The 24,050-nt window shown below is 37.9% G+C and overlaps 1 long non-coding RNA gene across 2 annotated transcripts in view; it reads right to left on the minus strand.

The window, feature by feature from the left end:
- Nucleotides 1-20,019, minus strand: part of LOC129145594 (uncharacterized) — a 113,867-nt gene extending 93,848 nt beyond the window's left edge. The window contains exons 1-2 of one of the 2 annotated variants that reach the window (XR_008551373.1): nucleotides 19,970-20,019; nucleotides 11,305-11,420 (exon numbers count right to left, since the gene is read on the minus strand). This is a non-coding gene — a long non-coding RNA (uncharacterized LOC129145594). Of the gene's footprint in view, nucleotides 1-11,304; nucleotides 11,440-19,969 lie in introns of those variants that run through there. The other variant, XR_008551372.1, reaches the window with a different exon arrangement.
- Nucleotides 20,020-24,050: the final 4,031 nt, after the last annotated feature.

The following is a 24,050-nucleotide window of genomic DNA, read 5'->3' on the forward strand; positions in this document are numbered from 1 at the left end:
TACAAATACAAATTGTTAATGTTGAGTAATCTATGAATTAGAGACATGTTTAATAATTTTTTCTGGTTCATGAGACTAGACATGGCATTTGTTTCAATACATGACTGATAAAATGAAGCTCAAGAATGTGTTTGGATACATCTGCAGTTCCTATTTTTTTAAAATACCTTAATTTGGAAAGTTGTAGTTGACTGATGAACAGTTACTTCAACTTAATAAATGCTGTTATTGACCAACTAAAAAATCAATAGGTGCTTAATAAAAGAAAATACAAATATATCAGATTTATTTAACCAAATTACATATTACACTTAAATGACTTCCAAATTATGACATTTGTCAAGAAAGTAAAGAATGAAGAATGTTTAATTAAAAGTATATTATCAGTCTGGCCATTACTCAGAACCAATCTTCTACAAATAAATAAGTGGGAAAGAGAGAGGGTAAAGAAACAGATTTACTTCCCAACTCAGTGAGCATGACTTAAGCTGCATATGAGAAGGCACAGCATGGCTATGCCCACAATTAAAAATGGAGGTGACACATCCATGGTGCCATTAGTGGAGTATTATGAAAAGATTGTGTCTCTACACATATATATGCAAATATCTATAAACATACACACAGATGAGCACCTAACATTTCACCACTGCTTTAATAAGGACTCAGAAAACTCTACCACTGGAATTCAGTTTTCTGAGTTGAATCCATGTGTCTAAAGCACTGTGACAAAAACTAATAATGAATATTATTTGCCACTAACGTATAATGATAAATTAGTTAAAATAATTATTGCTGCACAAGATAGACTATATTGGGAATTTTCTATGCAAACAAGGAAATGTACAAGTTGGTAAGCATGCACACAACACAGCGAAGATGGCACAGTGTGGTATCTAGGGCACCGTGGGTTTTGCAGAGGCAGTTATTTCAACATTTTGACCTATATTTGGTCAAAAGAACAGAATTGTTATGTGTCTAGTACTCTTGAAAGACATGTTACCTTCATTCCAAAATGTGACCATTCTTGGATGTTCTGCTTAACATCATCTGTGATCACCATCTATTCTCAGTACCTACAACCCTCTTTATTTTGCAGCCTCACTATTCCATACCCTACTAGTTCTTAATTCTGTTGTCTCCTTTAAATCTCCACATTCTCATCATGTGTCATTTGGATTATTGGTTCCCTACTGAATTTCATATTGTCGCAAGACTGATCGATATAAAATGCATATTGGGTACTTTTATTTGCTTGAGAAGAAAATGATAAGATTTGGTTTGCATAGTAATGGTTGAAAGAAACATGGTGGAAAAAGTAAGAAAAATAGAAGTTAAATACCAGATTCTCAGCAATCTAATCTCTCTCTGTTTCTCCTCTCTCTCTCTCTCTCTCTCTCTCACACACACACACACACACCATCAACCATAATATTCCACCTACAATGGGGTCCAGTCTCTTACTAAGTTCTTTTTTTTTTTTAAATAGAGGCATGTTTTTATTTATTTATTTATTTTATTTGGTTGTTTGTTTTTGTTTATACAAGCACTGGGTAGTCAGAAGCGCGGGAGGATGAGAGAATTCACCAGAGCCAGAGAGGGGAGCAGAGCAGGCAGAAGGACCGAAGTACACTGCTGAGGGGAGCAGCGGGTGGCAGGAGAGGTCTGCGTGCCATGTGGGACCCTCCTCCTGTGGCCAGGGAGCAGCTGGGGATCAAACTGGCGCCGCAGAGGCCGCGGGCAGCTTCGCAACCCAGCGCTCAACCGCTGCGCCACCGGGGAGGCCCTCTCTTACTAAGTTCTTGAGGAGCTAAGTACACATGAAATGATTTCACAATATATGTAAAATTACCCATTTATTAAGAATTGAGACATCACCTGAAACCAGTGTAGGTCTATCTGCTAATATGTGGATGGAGATTTATCATTTAGTCATAAAGATTAAGGGCAAACTTCTGTGCCCAAAACTTGAATCAGGTAAGTTCAGGCATACTTGCAGGGACAGAGAAGGAAAGACAAAGTTGCTAGCTTTACAGAGCAGATCCTGCCTATATTATCTACCTAAGTTTCCATTTGGAGAATATAGAAAAGATATGGAGAGTATCATGTTTTGCTTTCCCTAAGGGACAAGACTTTGCCAAAATGTCAAAAGAAGAAAAACTGACACATCAGAGAAAAACCAGAAACCTGGTAAACTGCCTCATAAAAATATCAAACACCATGTTTGCTCTGAGCTCTGACTCACCTAGAAATCATAGGATGGTTACGAACAGTGAGGAAAGAGGGAGAGAATGGTTCTTGTATCTTAATTGCTGCTGCTGCCATGTTCAACATCCCTGACGCAGGCAGCCACCACGGGTTGAGTGTTCATCCCAAATGAAGCCAAGGCACCTGGCATGCATCAGAGTGATCAAAGTTCAATCTCCAAGCCCATTTGAACTGAGAACTATCCAAAGCACAGAATTGATTGAAATCTGCCTGCATAAGAAGTCCTGAAGAATAAGATAAGCAGTTTGGAGATGCACAGTATTCTCTAGTTGGTCAATATGCCTGCAATTTTCCAATGAAACACATAGTTTTAGCTGAAATGGACTTTTCTTTTCTGATCAAAGAATGAATCTCCTTTGGAAGAGTTGTGCCTTAGATTGATTTGGGTTATTGATAGTTTGTTATAAATGAGGGATCTGATATCAGGTACTCATAGAGGAAAAGGGAGCCTGAGGAAAAAGAGAAACTGGAGAGAAAGGGGCCACAAGAGGCAGCTTGTAGCGATGCTTTAATTCTCACACTGCTTCTCAGAAGAAAAGTCCTCAACCTTTTTATATTCATTCAGCACATGGCCTTCTAAGACTCATTCATGTTTATCCTGGTCAAACGGTAACATTTCTGCTAGACAAACCAAGGAGTTTATAAGGAGGATATTTTAGTCAATAAAATCAATATCCATAACTAACATTTAGTTTAGTCATATATTTTATTTCAAATGTATATGGAATAATCTATCTGTCACGCATAACCCAGCCTCAACAAGGGTACTCCATGCCTGCATCCTCCCTCAGTATCCAGGAGGGGCGATAAAGTTTTCACTTGGCCATTGCAGACATGCACAGCCACAGAACCTGTGGGTCTTTATGCTGTTTGTCCCAGACTCAGTCTCAGCAAAAGACTATAGGAAATTAAATACACCATAAGATGTCTCCATAAGGACAGTAAGTCCTGGTGAAAGTGAATTCATTAAGCTAGTTCAGACAAGAGAAAATCATAGGAAATCATGAGACTCTCACTCTTTCCTAAGTACATTTATTGCTAGGAACCTTCTTCCACCTTTGAGCCATTTATGACTCTCCAGATGTAAAATGTGTTAGATACTGGGAGAAAATTATCTCTCAGTCCCTAGGCTGAGGTGTCAGGGAATAAGTGGATCATGCCTCAGGGGGTTGCTGGTATCAAGAAAAGCAGTGTCTGAGGGTCTGTGAGACCTGGGGTGTCCACCCACTCTAGAGACCTACAGGAAGTCAAGGCATAAAGCCTTTAAAGAGCTCTGCCTCTCCAAATGTGGACATGGCACTCCACCTTATTAGTCAGGGTTGTTACTTCTAAGTGATGAAAATACACTTGAGCTTGTATGGCCAGGAAAGGGACTAAATAGGCTTGTATGACTGGTAAATTGAAGAGCTGGAGACTGTTTCAGTCAAAACTGGAGCCCATAGTTCAATTGAGTCATATATTCATTCCAATAAATATTAGATGAGTGTTTACTTTGGGTCAGAAGCTATTCTAAGTGCTGACGATACAACAGTGAACACAATAATTAAATCTCTAAATATATAACGTGACAGATGGTGAAAGTGCTATGGAGAAAAATAGCATAGGGCCAGGCAGGACAGAGTGGTTATTTTTTACCAGGTGGTCAGAGAAGGTGATGTTTGACTGGAGACCTACAGGAAGCCAAAGTATAAAGCCTTTGAGGTGCTCTGCCATTGCTTTCATTTCTGTCATAGTCTCTAAACTGTCACTTGACTGTTTTCTTCTGGTTTTAATCTCAGTAGGTCGATTTCATGCAGCAGTAAAGATGACCATGGTAATTGTCATATGATTGCTCATCTCTTAAGACAGATTCCCTTTCCTTCAAAATATTTTCATCAGTCCCAAGAAAGGACTCTGGTCATCTGAGTAACAAGACCATACTGAACCCTTCACCAGAGAAGCATGTTTTGGTTGATCAGCCTGGATCACATGTCTAGACTTGGGATAGGAGAAGCGTGGCTGCAAGATTGACAGCAACATCAGATGAAAAAGACTAGTAGGAATAGAGAAGGTGGAATGGTCATTGGCCATAGAAAAATATATGCTATCCACTATACCACTGATCCTGTTTTCTTATTTTTAATAGGCTAATTATGCCTAAATAAGGGGTTAAAATGCATATCAGAGAAGTAAATGTAAAGTGCTTCATATGTAGTGACCTTGTGCCCACTCTATATGTTTCTGGCTGGAAGCAGGAAAGACAGAAATACAGGCTGCTTTTATTCTGCCCTGTTCTTGCAGACATCACTACTCAATCTGTTCCTTGGGGTGTTTCCCCCAAGACTGGCATGTATCTTCCACATTCCTCCCAGCAGCCCACTTCCTTCCAACTAAGAGATAAGCACTTAGGTCCTTTGTTTATGGGGACTGCATTGTTAGTAATTCTGGGAACTAGGTACTGGGATATCAAAACCATAAACAAACAAAAGTCATAAATGTTGTTATGTATTACAGAATCCTTATATATTCAATCATATTGGGCCTGAAAGGTACATATCATAATAACTGAAAGCCTGTTTTTTTTTCCTTATTCTCTAAAAGAGACTTTACTGAAACTCAGCTTTACTTCTCCCAAGAAGAATTCTCTAACTTCACAGCTGTCCCTTTCCCCAACATGTAAACCTGGCTATAAACTCAGATCAGAAACTGCCATGTTCTTTAACCTCAAAGTGTTGATCTTCTGGAATAACACTGAGAATGCAGAAGAGGAGATAAACATCTAAGGTCTTGGTCCCTGACTGGATGTAGGAAGCAGGAAGGAACTATGGATAACAACTAGATTCTGCTAAAATGAGAGATGTTGACCAACAAAAGTCACTGCAGGAAGTCAGGGAAGGAACCTTCTAGAGAAGCTTAAGGAACAGAGTCCTTTTGGGTAAGTAGAGTGAGTTGCTTATGGGATATGGGTAGAAACAGAAAAGGACAGGATAAACTGGACTCTGCAGAAAGAAAGGAACCACAAGGGTCACCATGAGGCCTGAGCAGAGCAAGAGGGATTCACATGAGCAAAGGAGATTGATGTGTCTGTAAATTTCAACAGGATGGAATATTGCTCCATCAGACCTGGGTGTCCCTATCTTAGAAACTGTCCTCTCCTTCCATAGCCACAAGCCAATGCGTCAGAGTGTCCTCTACCTCCTCTCTCATTTTCAGTGCTGCGGAAGAGACTGCTTCTTCTAGAATACCCTTTTCATCTCTTACAAGTATGTATTTTTAGGTCTGGAACTTTTGTTCTGGAATTTTATTCACTGGAATCCTTTCTTCTCCCAACCTCCAGTTAAGAGCTTCCCTGTGTCTCATGCGTTCTGTCTCTGCTTTCATATTCCTCATCAGAGAAAGGGGTATAGATGAACAGGAGGTCCATGGCAAGAATATCAAAGCTCTCAGATCCCACCATATTGGCTGTAACTCCCTTTGGCCCACACAGAGTCGGTTCCTTGATACAACTTAGCTCAGCACTGACCAAAACTGGAGTGGATGCTGCAGTTGTGTCAGGGGCTGAGCTGCGGCCACAGGAGCTGCAGTCCTTACACATTCCCTCCCAAGTCTATTTATTTTCTGAACAACCAACTGGAGTGAGGTAACCCTGGCGATTGTCAGGGAATGGATTACTTTCTACAATGTCGGTGATGACAATAATTTTACATACTAGCACTATTTCATGACCATTGCAAATGATGGTGTCCAAATGGAAGGAGCAGAGTGTGATTCAGAGTGAGGCATGGCTCAGGGACAAGCACAGGACCCAGTCTGTTTTCCCCTTACAAAATGTCTCCCCTGAGCTTGAAAGTGACGTTTATCAGCAAACAGTTATTATTACTGTTTTATTATTGCCTCGGTTAGCATTTATATGGCACTTCGTATTTTCAAGGTGCTTTTCAATCATTTTTATTAGTGAAAGAAGGCAGATTCTCAGGCACAGGTAGGAGAAGGTAAGAGGCTGGATTTTCTTGAGAAAAGGAAAGGTGTTTCTGCAGACAGTCATTCTGTTGTCTAGATTTGACTTTTTAAATGGTTGGTGAGAGATATAGAAGTCATTTGTACAGTAATTATCCAACTAAAAGCCACTAAGCCAAGTGAAATGCCAAGGGAGAAATTATAAATGCAATACTGCCATGAAGTCACAGGAGAGGAATTCATTCATGCATGCATGTATGCATGCAATTCATTCATCAAAATTTGCCAGAAATGAACACTCTTCTCCCCACAACTTTGACTAGACACTATAAGAAACTGATAGGAAGTCAATCTGTGGCCTTCATATTAAAAGATTTGAAACCATTATTTGAAAGATAAAAAATAAGAGTCACATCAAATAATTAACTACTAAGCAAATAGTACTGATTAAAACTATAAGAAGGACTTGAAGGAAGATGTGTTTGGGCAGGAGAATTCACAACAGACTTGAGTTGGAAGTCTCTGACCCAGAGAAGACATGATCTCAATCCCCCAAGAATTCAGTCTAAACAGCTGAGGTGGGAGGGGCTCAAAATTTAATTAAAGAAGGGAGTTCCACAAGCAGGTATTCTAAACTGGTGGGAAAGATATGACATTCTTTAGGATTTCAGAGGAAGAAATGGGGTGAAGAAGTTGTGTAAGTTATTGAAGAGGGATTTCCAGGACTAGGGGCACTTAGAATTCAAAAAGGAAGAAGGCACTTTTAAGAGAGCATTTGTTCTAGAACCTTTAATTGAAAATGATGGCCTTCAATAAAGGTGTTCTCCCCCTAATCAGTCACTCAATGTTCAAAGAATATCCACATCTTTGGTGTCAGAGAAATCCTTTATTCCTACTTTTCTCCCCATTCTATGTAAAAGTGTATAAAACACTAAGACTAAATGGTGGGAAAGAACTCAGTCAATTTGTCAAAGTAAATGGAATATTTAGTAGGAAGAAAATGTAATTTATACTTGCTTCCAGTCCACATCATTTTAATACAATTTATTTATGAATACTTTTCTATTATTTGCTATATATTAGTCTTGGGCTAGTATCTACAAAGAAATTTTAGTAAAACGCCACTTCTGGTTCTTAGGGAAAATATTGTCTTATCACAGTGGAAGTAAAATTTAAACTAGGGGTAAAATTTAAACTAGGGATAAAATTTAAATGACTCAAAGATAAAATCAGCTAAGTGTGTCAAGGAATAGGGGTAGGAGAGGTGACAAAGGTCAAATGTTGTTCTTTTGAGTACAAGTCAAAGAATGGGGTCTAAGAGGAAAGTGTGCTGAAAAAAAATGGAGATTTGGAGGCATCCACCATTTCACCTTGTTCCTAATACACAAAACAACAAGGATATTATAACTGGACTAAAACTGATGTGAGTTTACAAAGTGCTATCTGCAATAAAATTAATAATATGAGCATAGTTCCAACTTGGTCTCCAAGTGAGCATTTATTCTCCTACAACATATCACCTTCACTAGGCACTTGTATGGAGTTCTAACTTCTAAGATTTTTCATCATTGATAACTTTCTAAAACCCAGCATCAGTGGCCCCATTGAATGGACAGCAGGGCTACTGAATGCCTAACACCTTTCTGCTAGTTACCAATATTTAGGATAAAACTACCTTGTTGGATTATTGTGAAGATGAAATAACAATGTATGTAAGGTACTTAGCATCTTCTCCAATACATGGTAAGAGATCATTAAATGTTATTCTTTTTTATTATACTCCAAATTTACTGAAAGGCCACAGGATTTTGCTCTTTAAAATCCTCTCTGAAAGCTAGTACTTTCCAAAATGATGATGACATCAATCCTATTAACAAATCTCGCTTTGTCTATTGAAAGCATTTATAATAGTCTATATTTATATGATGTTTTAACATTTACAAAACTAAGCACAAACTCATTTAAATTTCAGGGAAAGTTGAGATTTAGCAGAGGAGGATGGTATGGCTCATAGAAATTAAGCAATGTGCCAAGTCTTACAGCTAGTGAGAGAAAGAGCTAGGCCTTGAACTTAGGTCTTTGGGCTCCAAAACTTATGTGTAAGTTTCACTTCTTTAAAGTGTCTCTCCAGGTAAATATGAATATTAACATGAACCTATTTAGAAAGATAAGTGAGTCATACAACTGAGTTCTCCCCTCTTGCCTGGGAATGCATATTTATTTAAGAAGCCTATATTTTATAACTATAAGAAGGAGTTCTAATGATTAGCATTTTAGAAGATAAATGAAAGAAATATTTTGGAAGAAAATGGAGATTATAGATATTTGCAATTGAATATGTAACACATATGGGCGGCCACTGTTCCCAGACAGGAGTGAAGACAGTGTTGTCCATGAGCACCTGCCTCTGTCCTCAAGCAGGGGAGGTGTATGATGAATGATGCAAATCATCACAGGTGACTCAACCCTTTTGTGAGGCTGGAAAGAGCAAAGGTCCCAGCCAGAATCTTTTCTAGCATTTCTGCATGAAATTTATAGTCTTACCCAATAGTCCAATCAATAAAGTTGAGTAGGAGCCAGGAAATGAAGAATTTCTGTTTGCTGGAAACTTTTTGATTTGTTCTATTATCATAATTGATGACCTGGAATCAAGAACTTACTCAACCAGAATATCAAACATCTCATTCTCGCATAGACAAATGCTTCTGGAAACCGATTAGGAGAATGTTATTGATTCACTTGGTTTTGGTTTTTCCCTTCCCTGGTAAATGCCTTGTTCTTTTCCATGCTTATCCATCAGACTCAAACGCTACTCCAGAGTAACCTGTGTAAGGTGGGGGCAGAGGGAATGTCCTGGAGGGGTTTCTCATAATATGTGTGGTCAGAAAGAGCCACCTACCCATTAAGGTAGAGTCACAAAGAGAGAATTTATGAGATTTCTCACTGAAAGTATTTTTTACTCCCTCCAAACAGGTCCTGCCATAGACTCCCAACAGCACACAACCTATAGCCCAAAGTATTCAATACTTCTCATCATTCTTCTCAGCACCTCTTCTACCTGGCAAGCCCTCCAGTACACCAAGCTTATGTCCATCTTGAGACTTTACTCTTGAAGTAATCCTGGCCTGTGACCTTCTTCCCCCAGATTTTCCCATGGCTGGATCCCTTTGAAATGCAAGTTTCATCTCAGATATCAACCCATCAGAGAGGGCTTCCTTGAACTTTCTAGCAAATTTCATCCCTAGATCATTTCTGTCATATCACCCTTTATTTTTTTTCTTATAGCATATATTACTTAGAAGCTATCTTCATTATTTGTTGACCTCTTTAATATGGATTTTCCTACACTTGAATAAAAGTTCTATAAGGGCAAGACATTCTCACTTACTTTTGCCATAAACCCAACTGCCAGGTTAGTGTCTAGAATATAGTAAATAATGAATCTTTCCAGAAGTAAAGAAAGATGGAAGCTTTATGGATTAAGTTTGCACTGTTTCGTGTATATGCTACCATGAAATCTAATTTCAAGTCATTTCTTTTAGTTATTGGTGATCTCTACCATCAATTAGTTCTTCAAAAGAAGAATCCATGTCTGCTATGTCTAATATATCTCCCATGGCTGATTATAAAATTGGTACTTGGTAAATTCTTGGTGATTGATTAATAATTGAGAGTGAAAGAGTAGTAGCCATACAATTCAAACCAAGAAAAATAAGCATTTCCCTCAGGAAAGGGAAGGATAAATGGAGAGTGGGATAACTTAAAAGAAAAATTTATGGAAATAAGAAAAGAGCATGTTTCATTTTATTAAAATATGAAATATATCTATGAAAATATATATTCTTCAAACAGAAAATAAGGAACCTGAAGGTGAATGACTTTGCTTTTATGTATACAGTGGGGAGGAAGGACTGTTGGTAAATAAAATTTATTTACGTATGCCCATACCTCACTTATTTTAATCATTTTAAGTTGTTTATTTAATTCAGCTAGTTTATGAGAAACAAAAATACTTTCTGACTAGCCATTGTACCATACCTTAGTGCCTTGACAAAGTTAACTATTTTATGCAGGCCATCCCAATTATTTTCTATGAATTTTTATACTTACAGGTTAGAAATATATAGTTTTGTTTAGTTGGTTTAAAATGATCCCAAGTGTAGGTCATAGCTTTTATTTTTTTTCTCAACCATATGCATAGAGACCTTCCTATGCTAGTACATGCACCTAAGTTATTCATGTTGACTGCAGCATGGACTCCCAAAGAACAGCTGTCCATACCTGATTTAACCAGAACTTTCTTTATGAATACTAACTCCTCCATTTATGCCTCCTGTGCCCATGTGTTATTTTTCTTAGTTTCTTGCATCTCTTCCATTTCTTGTTTTGACTGCTCAGGTACTACAGACCTGAGCATAGAATGGCTGAAATAATTGCCAGTCTAATTAAAATCCCTTGAATATTTCCTCTGGTTCTTCTTTATTTTCATGGCTACAACAACAATGTAGCATTGTTGTCACTGCCACAGGGATTTGGTGTAGGTTCAGGGCAGTCACCAAGGCAATAAGGATGCTGCAGAGAAAAAAGCAAGCTCCTGTGCTGGCCTGATGAACAACTGGTGCCCTTTAACCTCTTGACTTGTAAGATGAAGTAAGCCGATGCAGAAAGAGGGAAGATAGCATGCCAAATGACCTGTTGAAAATCAGGCACTAGAGAGCCATGTGTTCCCCTAATCCCAAGGCTTCAGCTAGTCTTCCCATCCAAGAGCCACAGATAATTCACACTGCCAACTTTTTACTGCACTGCCACACTCAAACACCCACCACACTCAACAAATTTTATACTTTTCACTTGGTCCCACTCAATCCCATGTGGTGTTTTGAAAATATGTTAAAGGAAAGCGAGGCTCCAATATTTTTCCTCTCCTCATAAATATGGCATTTTAAATAAGTTTCATACATATTCATCCTTTGCTCTTTCTTTTTTCTAAATGTGCACCTATAGCTTAAGTCTTATTCATACGCTTCCCTGGTTCCCTGGTTTGAATTGGAATATTGAAATGTAAAATATTAACCAAATAGTAAAGTGTCTAAAACTCACCTTTCAGTGTGAGGTCTGAAGAGAAATGAAGATGATCTTCCAGTAATTTACAAGCAGGATAGTAAAGGAACATACCCAGTTTAAGCAAAGAATCAGCCACAGGAAGACAAGGCAATCTGTAAACAGAACATTTTTGAGGAGTGAGAGATGGAATTGTGGAAGCAATTTGTGATGTCAGTGTTATTAATTTAGAATCTCACTTCAAACATTCAATCTTAAGAATTCTCAGGTAGTTTAAGACTGCCAAAGTTTCTAAAGTACTAGAAGATGCTTACACATTGGTTCCCCTCCACTATGTGTCCAAATGTGTCCAGCACAGATGAACTCCATCCAAAAATCATTTTTTTTCTTTTTCTTTCTCCTTTTTAAAAAAAGAAACCAAGCAGGAAATCTCACTTAAACAAGCTGTCTCACGACATTTCTGGCAAATCCTGGTTCCAACTAAGTTGAAAATATCTCAAGAGCAGCCTGTCATAGAGAATTTCAGTGCTCCTACTCCTGGGAAATGCAGAAATAGATGGATATGTAGGATTCAAAAGCTTCAAAACATCTTCAGAAAAAGCATCTTGATATGAACTTCAGGATGACCTGATTTTATGAGAAACGTATGTTCTTCCTCATGTATCAGTGAGCTATGCTGTGTAACAAATCACCCCGAATCTTAGTGACTTAAAACAAGGAGAATTTGTTTTATCACTCACAAATCTATGTCATTGAGGTAATTATACTGTTGTCAGTTGGGCTCAACCATAAGTCTCCAGTCAAATACATGTAGAGGCTAACTCTGCTGACCCTAGTTAGCTGAATTAGCTCACATGTTTGAAAGCTGGCTGGCTATAAGGTAGTCGAGGATGCCCATAAGTGGACAACTGGACTCTTCTGTATATGGTCTTAAATCTTCCAATAGGTGATCCCAGGCTTGCCCACCTCATGGTAATATTATTTTGAGAGAGGGCATGTGTCTGCCAGGTCTTTTAAGGCCTCTTCTCAGAAGTGGCCATCACTGCCACCCTTATTTCTTTGGTTAAAGTGAATCACAAGGCCAGGCAGATTTAAGGGATGAAGTAATAGAGTCTCAATTCTTGATGCAAAGTCACATTGCAAAAGGTGGTTATAGAGATGATTAAGTGGGTTCATGAATGTATTCATCTACACACCTCATTTTTAGAGAAATATGGTTTGGAAAGTCTATAATAATTTTTTTGAGGTATACTCCCCAAAGTTCATCTGATCACAAGATTTTCACTAGTAGTTAAACAACAGTACCGAATGACCACTCTGCAGATGCGTGACTAAGCAGCTGGAATTGAGTAAAGAAGAAAAACAAAAAAATAGATATTAAAGTAATGCCACATAAAAAAATGTAAAATTTACAGTTATTGTCCTCTTGGTCCTTTTCCTTAGGTATGATTGGTGATAGAACATTTCTGAAAAGAGTGTTCCATTATTGTATCCAAAATTTTCATCCAATTCATTGGCCCTATTCTGCAAGTTTTGCTTTTTTCTATCTTATCAGATAGTGCCAAGAAAAGTTTTTCAGAACAGAACCAGTGTGCACAGTCCTTCCTCCAATGGTGCTTACAAGGTGTACTGATTGACTAAAACATTGAGAAGTTAGAGAGTGGGCCATCCTTCCAGGAATAATAACAATATATGTTTCTTTTGGAGCAACTGGACTTAACTCTTACCTGCCCCACAATAATGGTAAGACTTTATTGGTTATAAAATGATTTCAGAAATGTGAAAATAATGAGCACCTTCAAATTGATGAAGTATTATACTAAATATCACTTTATTCATGGTACAAAAATATTTTTCCAGAATATTGTTGGAGGCTTCGATACTATTGCCCCCAAATAGCTCTATTAGGCTTGTTGTTCTCTTAAAATGAAATGTCTTCTTTAAAGTTTGTCCATTTACCTCTCATTGTAGAATCAAATCAAAATGATCATTTCAACCCTTTCCAAAGGGCAGAGATTTTCCTTAGGAGTCTAGGTGACATTGCCTCTACATATGTACACATTCCTTTCAGAGATCATTAAACTTCTGGAACACATGGGCATGGGGCAAAAAAGGACAGGCGGACACAGCATTCAGGGCACTTTCTGTTCTTTACTATCTTTACCTTTTCAATAAATTAGTGTCTCAAAGTTTAACCTTCGTCTATAATCCATCTGGGGCTTCCTCTCATAACTCACTCCAAAAGGAACATTAGTGGATGTGAGTTTTCTCCCAGGGATTCGCCCTCCTTCTGTTTTAAATCAAAAAATGCTTTTGCAAATTAGCCAAAGGAGACAGGCTATAAGCTTCCTGTAAGAATCCTTCAGTGTGCCCTCTGGACTTTTTGTCTGGCTGTTCTCAAAAGTTGTGCAAGTGAGGATGGACATTACAATCTACATAGAATGTGTAAACAGCACATATGGGGACAAACACATCTTCCATAAAAACAACAGGCATCTGCAGAGTTGCTGCAATTGAAATGCACAACAGAAATGCTTACTAATCAGAGCAAAGCTGGGAGTTGTTAGATTTCTAGGGTGGAAACAGTTTTTAGGTAACACATTAACACATGCCCCTCATTTTACATTTGTGGAAACTGAGACAAATTTTTCTTTATCAAAATGTAATTATTAAGTATTTATAACCACTCAGGAACTGTTAGGGCCCTGGAATTGAACAGAAGAAAGAAAGATCCAGTGATATTTCCCAGGGCACAGAGCAAGAAGAGATAAGCCCTGCACTAGAACTCCAGGGCCCTCCCTCCTTGTCCAGCATTCTCTACAGTGCTTGAAGCTTTAATTGACCAGTATAGTAGGCAATAGTATGTAGAAATATGAATAATTTTGCTCAAAGTTACACAAGATTGAGTATCTGGACCAGGAGTCCTGATTTCCTAGTTCATAACATCTTGCCACATAATTTCTACTTATTTCAAGAATACTCAGTAAAACAACATTCCAGTTTAGAGGAAAAATTTGAGAGTGCCTTTGGGGGTTATTATAATAGAAGATCTCAGGAAGAAAGAGTTTTTGAATTGTTGCTGTTTGGGGCTAAATTTCACAGAAAGAAAGTTTCATCAATGTCATCAACAAAATAGTAACATTGTGGCCAAAGGGAAGTACTTTGCATCTCCTAATGGCTCTATGATTGACCTCACTCTGGGGCTCAGGAATCTTTTCAGGCCACCAGTGTGTCCTTAACTCACTGTTGGTCAATATGGGTAATAGAGAAAAAGAAAAATAAATACATTTAACTTCCCTGATCAAATATTTGTCCTTTGTCTTTTTTTTGTTTATACTGCACTTGATGCTGCACAGTCTGTCCAAAATGCAAAAGAGGACATAAAGCACAAAGAAAAGCCCAGTCCTAAGGCTGCTTAATTATTCAAACTAAAAAGAAAAATAGCCAGTGTGATCATAGAAGGGAAATCACATTGTAACAAAGAGCTGCAGGAATAGGTTAAGTTCAGCATACTGCTAATTGAAAGACTTTCTGGCTAAAATTAACCTTAAATTGGGTCTTAAAGGAAGTGAAAATGATACTAAGACTCAAGATTTTGCCTCATTTGTGACTATCTTGTTAATATCTCAAAATAGTATTCTCATCTAGTATTTCCTTTATCTTTAGGAATACTTGCCATGCTTAAGTTGAAAGCCCCTTCTTTGTCTTCCATGTCTACTATTTCTATTGTTTTTAATTTTGTTCATTCTGATTCTATTTGCTCCCTATTCTCAATCCTGACATCTAGATCTCAATATTTTTTTTTACTTTTTTTAATAAATTTTATTTTTATATTCCATATACAATTGCAACCCCCTTATTTTGACCCCAATCCCTCCCCTCCCCGCCCCCCACCCCCTTTTGTTTACTTTTAATTAGCTCATTTCCTTTAGTCAATTCACTTTTATGCTGTTCAGGTGGACTTCATTTCTATAATGGTTTTGTTTTTCTCTTCCTTTCCTTTTCTGAGTTGTTCCTATCCTGGTCCTATCTCCCATACTCCTGTTATATGTTATATGTTACAGAACCTCTTGCACCTCTTGCCCTACCTTGTATTTTTGTTTGATAAAGATATTTATGTGCTACAAAAAAAAAATCTTGGTGATTTCTTCAATCACATTTTCCAACTGATTTCAGTAACATTTTGTGGAACATCTTGATGTATCACTAGTAATGTTACATTTTTACTTTTCCTGTTCCTTTGATCACTTTTAAAGATATATTCTATGCACCTTCCTGTTGATTACTTACTGATCTTTGAATGTGGGAAGTTCTTCAAGGATCTGCAATTGGCACTGGGTTGTAGTTAGCTGGAATTCTTGTTATGACTGGAGGAAGGCTGAAGTATGTGAGTGTTCACAGTCATTTGTGACTACTATTTCTCTCTAGCAATCAAGGCTCACCCTGCAGGGCTTTTCACAATGCATATTTCTCTTCTGCACCCACTTCATCAAAAGCCAGCTTCCTGCAAATCAGGGTTATTGTGTACCTGAAAAAGCTTGATTCTTTGGGAAATTTCTTTCAAGAATGTTTAGGCAAGATAACAGCAGTATTTACTCTGGGGCTACTTATCCCTCACTGTCAAGGCAAGACTCCTCTGAGTACTCTACTAAAACCACCATAATGCTGAGGTTTGCAGTCAGGCTGGTGACCTATCTGACCCTGGATAGGCACCAGGTGGTCTCCCTTCTAATCCTTTCGGATGATTCTTTCCCTGGCCTGGAGCAGCTTCCACCCATCATTTGCTAATCAGTGTTCTGCTCAATTCATGAGGGCCACCCTCCTCTACAGTGCTCTAGTTTCTCTCTCTGCAACTGTGTCCTCTGTCAGTCTGCCCTGCAAACTCTAGTCATATGCATTTCCTTAGATGCCCAGCTCAGAGCATCTCCTGAAGTTCTATCTGTGTACTCCTTCCTAAGCTAGAGCCTGAAACTTGCTTAAGGTATTCATCTGGGAAACTGTAGGACTTTGTTTCCCATCTTTCATGTATCACTATGTTGTCTCAGGTCCAAGTTCTTGGTAATGAATGTTTTATCAAATCTGTCTCTTTTTAGAAGGCTGTTTCAGGTGGAAGGGGAAATTCAGTTGTTGTTATTCCCTCTTGGCCATAAAAAGAATGGTTCATGGTAATTATTTAGTCCCACTTTTTTGCTTCTAAACATGTGTTCCAAGTTGTGTTCAGTAGAGCCCCTTCCATTTCTGTTTTTCAAGAGAAAAAATTCTGACTTTGTTCCCCTGAATGCATAGCTTAGACTGGAGACCAAGACTCTGTCATTATGGTATGTCATACTCACTAAAGGATGTTCCTTCAGCAAGATCCTGCACAGCTATTTAATCTCCACTGCAGCCCTTCATCCTGTATTGTGGTTAAGAATGACAGTGTTTCCTAGATGTGTTATTTTACATTTGTTTCCCTTTCTTCTTTATCATCACCGTGATGTAGTCTTTCCTTTCATTTGATGCTGAACTGTTCCACAGGTAAGTTGATATGCACAGAAATCCCTGCACATGACATGGAGTCTGTACACTAGAGACTCCCAAAGGGCATTTGTTGTTTAAAGAGGCACACAAGGGAATTGGTAATATCTGAGGAAGAAAAAGCAAGAGGAAAAACTGAAGAGCAAATGGTCTCGTTGAATAGACATACCACTTATTTATTCCATATTGAATACAAGTCTGTAGGATAAAGAAAATGTCAGGCTTTTCTGCCCTCCCGCCATCAGGATAGATGATGGATCCTTGAGGTCCTGAATGCATGCCTGATGGCAGGCACCTGGAATAGGGTGTGGGCATAGGTAGATGGGATTCACCTGGGCTAAGACTGCTTTTTAAGGGTGGCATCATGGGGATGCCAGCCGAAGCTAAGAAGCCGAAGAGAAGCTGAGAAGCAGCAGAAGGCGAGGAGAAGCTGAGAGAGAGAAGCAGAGAACACTGGAGAGCCCAGATTGAGTGAAGACTTGCTGGGGGCTGGGAGGTCTGCCAGCCTCCTGGCCCCCAAGCACCTCTGCCTGCCATATGCCTGGGGAACCCCAATAAAAAACCTGCCGAAAACCACTGAGGACTCTGACTCCTCCTTTACCCGGTCTGCTGAATCCTAGAAACCCTGCTCAGTGGTAATTCCTGCCCTTTACAAAGTCTATATATGTAGTTAGGTTATGCTATAAAGAAACCATTAAAAATGCATTCTAGGAATATATAAATAACTATCCAGATAGTGACAAGATGCAGGATCAGCAGATAAAGGAAGAGGAGGACATCTAGGAAAACAAAGCAAATGAGAATGCAAACATGGCACATGATATCTGTTTGTATTTCTCAAAGCCTAGTAAAAGTAGCTACTTTTTCTCTTGCTAACTGACATTCCTTATCTGGACTTCTATGAAACATTCACTAATGAAAATAAAAATGAACCAAAACTTAGAAAAATGTGATAGTGTCAACTACACTCTAGGAAAAATGTAATTACTTAGTTGCTTTAATTACACATGCAGAGTAAAGCAAATTGCTTGCAATTTACTGGTGTATGCCAAAAATGACTTAATATTAATAAATATTTGTGAGAAATCACTTTGTAAATTTTAATTACTTAACAAAAGCAATAAAATAATTTTAATTAAAAAGTATGCATACCCATAAGTAAAATGACCCTTTGTATTTCAATATAACAGCTTCTTTTAGCACTGAAAGGTAATACTCCCGCATCCCAAATTATATATCATGAGGGTGAAGGGGGCTAAATATCACATTGTCCCTTCCCAATGGAAAATTAAGAAAGAATATTGCTAGAGGAAAAAATATAGGCATTGGATTCATCTGTTTGGAGATACCCTTTTCATGTCTTGTCGGGAACAGTGACTTTTAAAAAATTCTGGTAAGGTAAACATCCAAAGTGCTGAGGCCTGCCAAGTGTAATCTATAAACTTGTAGTCCTGAATACTATTTCTCTACTCTTACCACTGTGCCAATCTCTACTGGGCTAACTCATTACAAGACTCAGTGAATGAATTAATTGGTATTTTCTTACTGGAAATTGCAACCAATTTGTGGAAATTAGTACTGATGACGTTTTCAACAGATGCAAATAGTTGTGTGATACTTATTAATAGTTCCCACCACTAATAAGCTATGATTGGAAACAACAACTTGCAGGGGATGGATTAGTACCTTGGCTTCCCCCTACATGTCCACAGGAGAAGGTTTAGTAGGATGACCTTACTTGCCATTACAAGAAACCTACAGCAATGGCTACAGCAATCACATAATAAAGCAGTTTTCCTTAGTTCTCATTTACTTACACAAAGTTTTGACCCTTAGTGGTACATGCCAATCCCCCATCACTCTGAACAGAAAACAGAAAAACCTCACAGGATGGAATTACTCTAGGTCTCTACACAAATTTTATAACTAAGTTCTCTACTGAATTTTTTAAGCTTCTGAAATCCCTAGTAAAAGTTTTATTGATTTGCATTTCTTCTCAATAAAGCTCTGTAGTAGCACAGGCTAGGACAGGGCATGATGGAGAGCAAAAAAAGACATTCTCTAAAGCAGACCTGTTTTCTGAGAGATGATTTACCAAATGACCTCTTTGGCTACAGTCCCCCAACTAATTTCAATCCAAATAGGGGAATAAGGTCAGACACCACCAACAATGTACACCAGAGTCATCCCTCTGATAACAGCAAATTAGCCCTGGGAAAGAACACGTATCAGCCTGAAAAATTCATGAAGATTCGAATCTGCTGCCTAATTAGCCACTGTGGTTGATACAGGAGGGAAAAAAATAGTCCACAACTAACAATGTCAAATTAGGGGCATTTGTTGGATCTTTTCACTGAATGGCTCAATCGATTGAAATATCCCAAAGGCCAGCTAAATACATGCATTAGTGCATACTTGGAAGTTTTTCTGTCTTTATGCCATCAGTTGTGACTCACAAAGCATGGATGTAACTCAAACCCACTGTCAAATTATATACACACTTAAAATTTCAAATAAATATGAATTAGAAGCAATAGAGTGACTTATCGGGAAAATATGCATTACCACTGACTTTCTCACAGTATATCAACTCCCCTCCTACACACACACACACACACACACACACACACACACACACACACACACCATGAAAATCAGTGCTTGAAAACTTTGAGGGAAATGTGTAACTATATATCATAAGTGTGTTAGTTCCCTATTCCAAACTAGTTCTATTCCTCTCCAAAATCTTCAGCTTGAGGATGCCCTAGAAACCCTAGCAGATGGTCAATGAAGCGAAAAATAAGAGCCTTTATAGCTACTAAGAACTTGGAGAACTAGGACAAGAGTTGGCACATGGTAGGCTTCTTCTGTTCTCTGTGTATGGACATCCAAAAACTGGAAGAAAGGGAGTTTTCTTAGAGAAATAAAGTAATTATAGGAACTATTAGCGATTAGTAGAACCATATTTTATTAATTTTCCCTTCCCCACATGGAGTGATATGGACATAGTAAGACCCAGGAGTCCTGGCACAAGTCCAAGTATACCTTTTGCTGGGGACCTAAGAATTAAAAGTCATCAAAGGGCAATGGGAATATTAGAGCAAGAAACAGGTTGCATGCATGTTGTTCTACACTCTAGAATAAATGGAATTTGGAAGTATCCTTCCTGGAATCCAGCACAACTCACCTTGGTAAGAGGGAAAATCCCTGCCCAGGAGGACAAAATACTCATTTTCTTCAGAAAGTCATAGCACATCACCTCTGGGGAGTCAGTCTAATCATGCATAGATGGATGGAATGTAGCAAAACCTGGAAAGGAGAACCATATTTCATTATCAAACTGTTATAATTGCAAAAGTTTCATATTGTGTCAATTAATTTTCTCTGTAGAGAACACCTACTGTTTATGGAAGAAAGTAGGCATTAATTCAGATATAAATAACATATGCATATACAGTTGACTTGAACAACATGTGTTTGAACTGCATGAATTCATTTTTATGTGGACTTATCTCTATCCTTGGATTCTGCATTCAGAGATTTGACCAGCCCAACCAAGCACGCATGTCAACTGGTTGAATCCACAGATAACCCTAAAAATCCTAAAAATAGGAGGGCTAACTGTAAGTTAAATTTGGACTTCCAACTATGTGGGGGGATTGGTGTTCCTCATTCCCACTGTGTTCAAGGGTCAACTATATTGTATACTTTATATATATATATACTTTATATATATATACTTTATATATATATATATACACATATATATGCTAAGCTATGTGTAAGTAATAAAAGGAAAGTTTCAAAATACAGATATATGTTTAAGTTTATCTGGCTTCGTGGGTCCAGGAACTGATGTGTACAGATGAGACAACAAAATATACCTAATGGCATAGGCCAATTAAATGTTCCAGTGAGTGGAAAGGGCAGAAAGTAAAACAAGAACTGATCACAGACTCTGATAATTTCATGTGTTTTGAAAAGGTCTTTTGGAAGACATCTAAAGGATGGTGAGTGTTTGACTCAGTGGAGCAGATGGAAGGCAAAATAAAGCCTGGACAGATCAACATGAGGAAAGGTGTAGAGGCAGTTATGTGAACACTTCTTTGCAGCATAGTGAATAACATATCAGTGTTATTAATAACACATATGTTATGAATAACATATAAATGGCTAACAAGAAGAAAATCTAAGTTACACTTCGTACAACGCAATGAGAGGACTGCCTAATCCTAACCTGCCCTGGTCTTTGCTGACCGCCCACTGCTCTACTCAGGGGCTCACCTGGATGACAGATGGGAGTGAATGTGTGAGAGAAGGGGAGGGGTGATGGGTCACTCAAGCTCGACATTTTTCTCAAGGAAGAGGTTTATATTTGGCCACCACTAATGGCTCCAGAGTGTTCAGGTTATGCAGGTTTGCTCATATGCCTTGAGCCTGTCCTAAGCTCCATGCAGTCCCCCCCAAAGGACCACTTTACACACCTTTTCACTTGAGCATAGAGTATTACAAAGAGTCTAATTGTTTCTGCACTGTGCCAATGTTTAAACAAGCTTTTGAAGAACATTCTCTATAATAAGGTTGATATTTAACATGTTCGCACTAAGACAAAATGTTCTTTTTGGTTGCATTTTAGGAAATCCCAGGTCTCTGGTTCTGCCATCTGTTCAAGACAAGGTGTAATTCCATCGCTTTGGGGTACTTGGGCCTCCCCCTGGTTATCTCTTGAATTAGAGCCCATCTGGATGTCAATTTGTGGCTGTGTTTTCTGTAGGTCCAAGAAGAATAGCTTTCAGAAAAAGCAAAAACCAAAATGTTTTGCCAAGTGTTTTGTATGGTATGGTGTCCACCAACTGGCTTTTTCAATTCTGTTATGAGTATTTTAAAGCTATGTTTTTTTTTTCTTTTCCCATGTACTATTAACAATTCAAAAGACAAAATCAGGCAATAAAAACAAAACACTTTTCAAAACAAATTTGATGTTATTTTAGACAAAAGTTTTCATAAAAATAACAAGATTTTTAAGAACCTGTAATAAACAACCACTAGCTAAAAAAAGTTTGTCTTGATTAGTAAAGAGCAAAAGAACTTTTTACTTTTTACCTGATTTACTTTTTACTTTTTAACTGATTTACTTTTTACTTTTTAACTTTTTACTTTTTACTTACTGATTATTGATGAATACTGCTGATAATAAACTTAGTAAATTAGGAAAGTGGGAACTAGTCTCAGAATGTGACCAAGGAAAAATATCTAAAATGACTCAGACAGGCCAAAATATAAAATCCTCACTGATCTGGATTCACTGGTATGGTTTCTAAAATCTGATAACAAAACTATCTTTTCAAAGTGAGACTCTCCCAAGAGCTTTTGCCTATATGCAGCTCAGAGATAATACTTCTCAACCCCTAGGGTACTAAGAGATCCTAGAAAGTATGGTCTTCAATTAAATCAGGAGATTGTTCTTTAACTTAAGACTTGACTTGGGCTACAATCCATGTTTCCCTGGGATGTATCACTCTGAATTGACACTGATCATGTTCACTTTATTGTGATTAAAGGACACAAAGCAGATTTTCTTAAAAAGAAACAGAACCCAGAGGGCAAGAGTCATTGATTCTGGAACTGAAAACAGATAGAGAAGGAAAAAAGTGTAAGGAAACCCTAAGAAAGCTAGTGCTTTAAACACGATTACAAAAAAACAGTGTTGTTTTCCTGCATTCCAATAAATGATATAGGAAGGGTCAGTGACAGTGGGATGTCCTGAAATATTATTAAGCGAAGCTTCAGAGACTTCATTTATACCTGGTTTACACTGGTCCCTTCTTTCCCAGATGTGGTCATTACAGATTTAAAATCCTTCCATTTATCTGCTTTCTCCCCTCCCTTGAAAGCTCATGACAAATGCATTCTAAACATTCAAGACATTAAGATTTCTCTCATATTAAAATGAGAACATGGCTCCTAGGAAAATCAGAATAGGACTTGGGCATACTTTTTCACTAACATAGTATTTGCATAATATTCATAATATTCTATATTGTTTCTCAAAGCATATAAAGAAAACTTGATAATTAATAGGTCAAAACTCCTTAACTTTTCCACTCTAATTTATTGCAACACAGATGTATAATGCCCCTACTCAGCCATGCCATGTTACTATTCCATATCTCACCAAATTCTAATTTAGATGAATGGAGAGAGAAACAGAGGCACCAAGAAAATAAAATGACACAAAGTATAAAAAGAGGAGATGTGAGAGAAATATGCAAAAGTAAGTTTAGAAGTCAGGAAAGATTGTCCTGGTGTTAATACCAATTGATTCACTAAAGTTACAGATTTTAGGATCTCTCTAACATTGTCAAAAGTAAAGTTCAATGAAGGAAGGCTAGAGCAAAGGCATGCCATTACCTGTCTTCTTCATCTGGACGACTTCCCCATTTGATCCACTCAAGATTCTCCAAAGTATAGCTCTGCCTGTTCCCTGGTCTACAACTCTTCCTGTCTCTGACACATTTACCAGGACCCTTTTCAGTTTCCTGCCCATTTTCCAAATCCCTTCAATCATTCACCATGTACCGCTCAAGACTCTCCTTAAACTCCCACTGCTACTTCAATTAAATGTGAGATATCGCTTCTCTGAATAACCAGGTATGTTTATTTAGATCAAGTTTTCAACATTTTTCATATTCTGTCTTACTTGCTCTGAAAATGTTTATAGAACACAAACTATATATCATATGCATAGATGTTGTTCAATGTCTTCATGGAGTTTAAGGTTGTTTATATCACATGTCCCTGAAAGTTCTTTGAAGGAGGGAAAAATTCATTCATCTTTGCAACTTCTGCATACAGACTATCCCTAAGAGGGTTTCAGTTATCACTATTCAATCAAATTGAATGATTGTAACAGCAAATATTTTTCTTTCTTTGGAGGATTCCATTAAGATCAGCCATTGAATCTGTTGGTGTGAACAGTTCCCTACTTCTAGTTTTCTCTAGGGAACAATGAAAAAATGAATATGTTGAGAAGACTCTCCTGATTGAAGAATTGATGTAAAGAACCACAGAATGGTTTCCATGGTTTTGTGAACTTCCTATATATAATATCTTCACTTGTCTTATTCTCAGATTGTCAAAGGCATCCACAATCCTCTAACACTGAAGAATATAGCACAGGAAAATTTTTCTTAATTCTGTTGATAAGGCTACTGGGTCAAAGCATGGTCATTTAATCACTCTCAGGAATTTCTCTGGACTCTTTCAGA

This window comes from Talpa occidentalis, unplaced genomic scaffold (genome assembly GCF_014898055.3).
Source record: "Talpa occidentalis isolate TD23 unplaced genomic scaffold, MPIMG_talOcc4v2.1 talOcc4.13, whole genome shotgun sequence".
In the NCBI taxonomy this organism is placed as follows: Eukaryota; Metazoa; Chordata; class Mammalia; order Eulipotyphla; family Talpidae; genus Talpa; species Talpa occidentalis.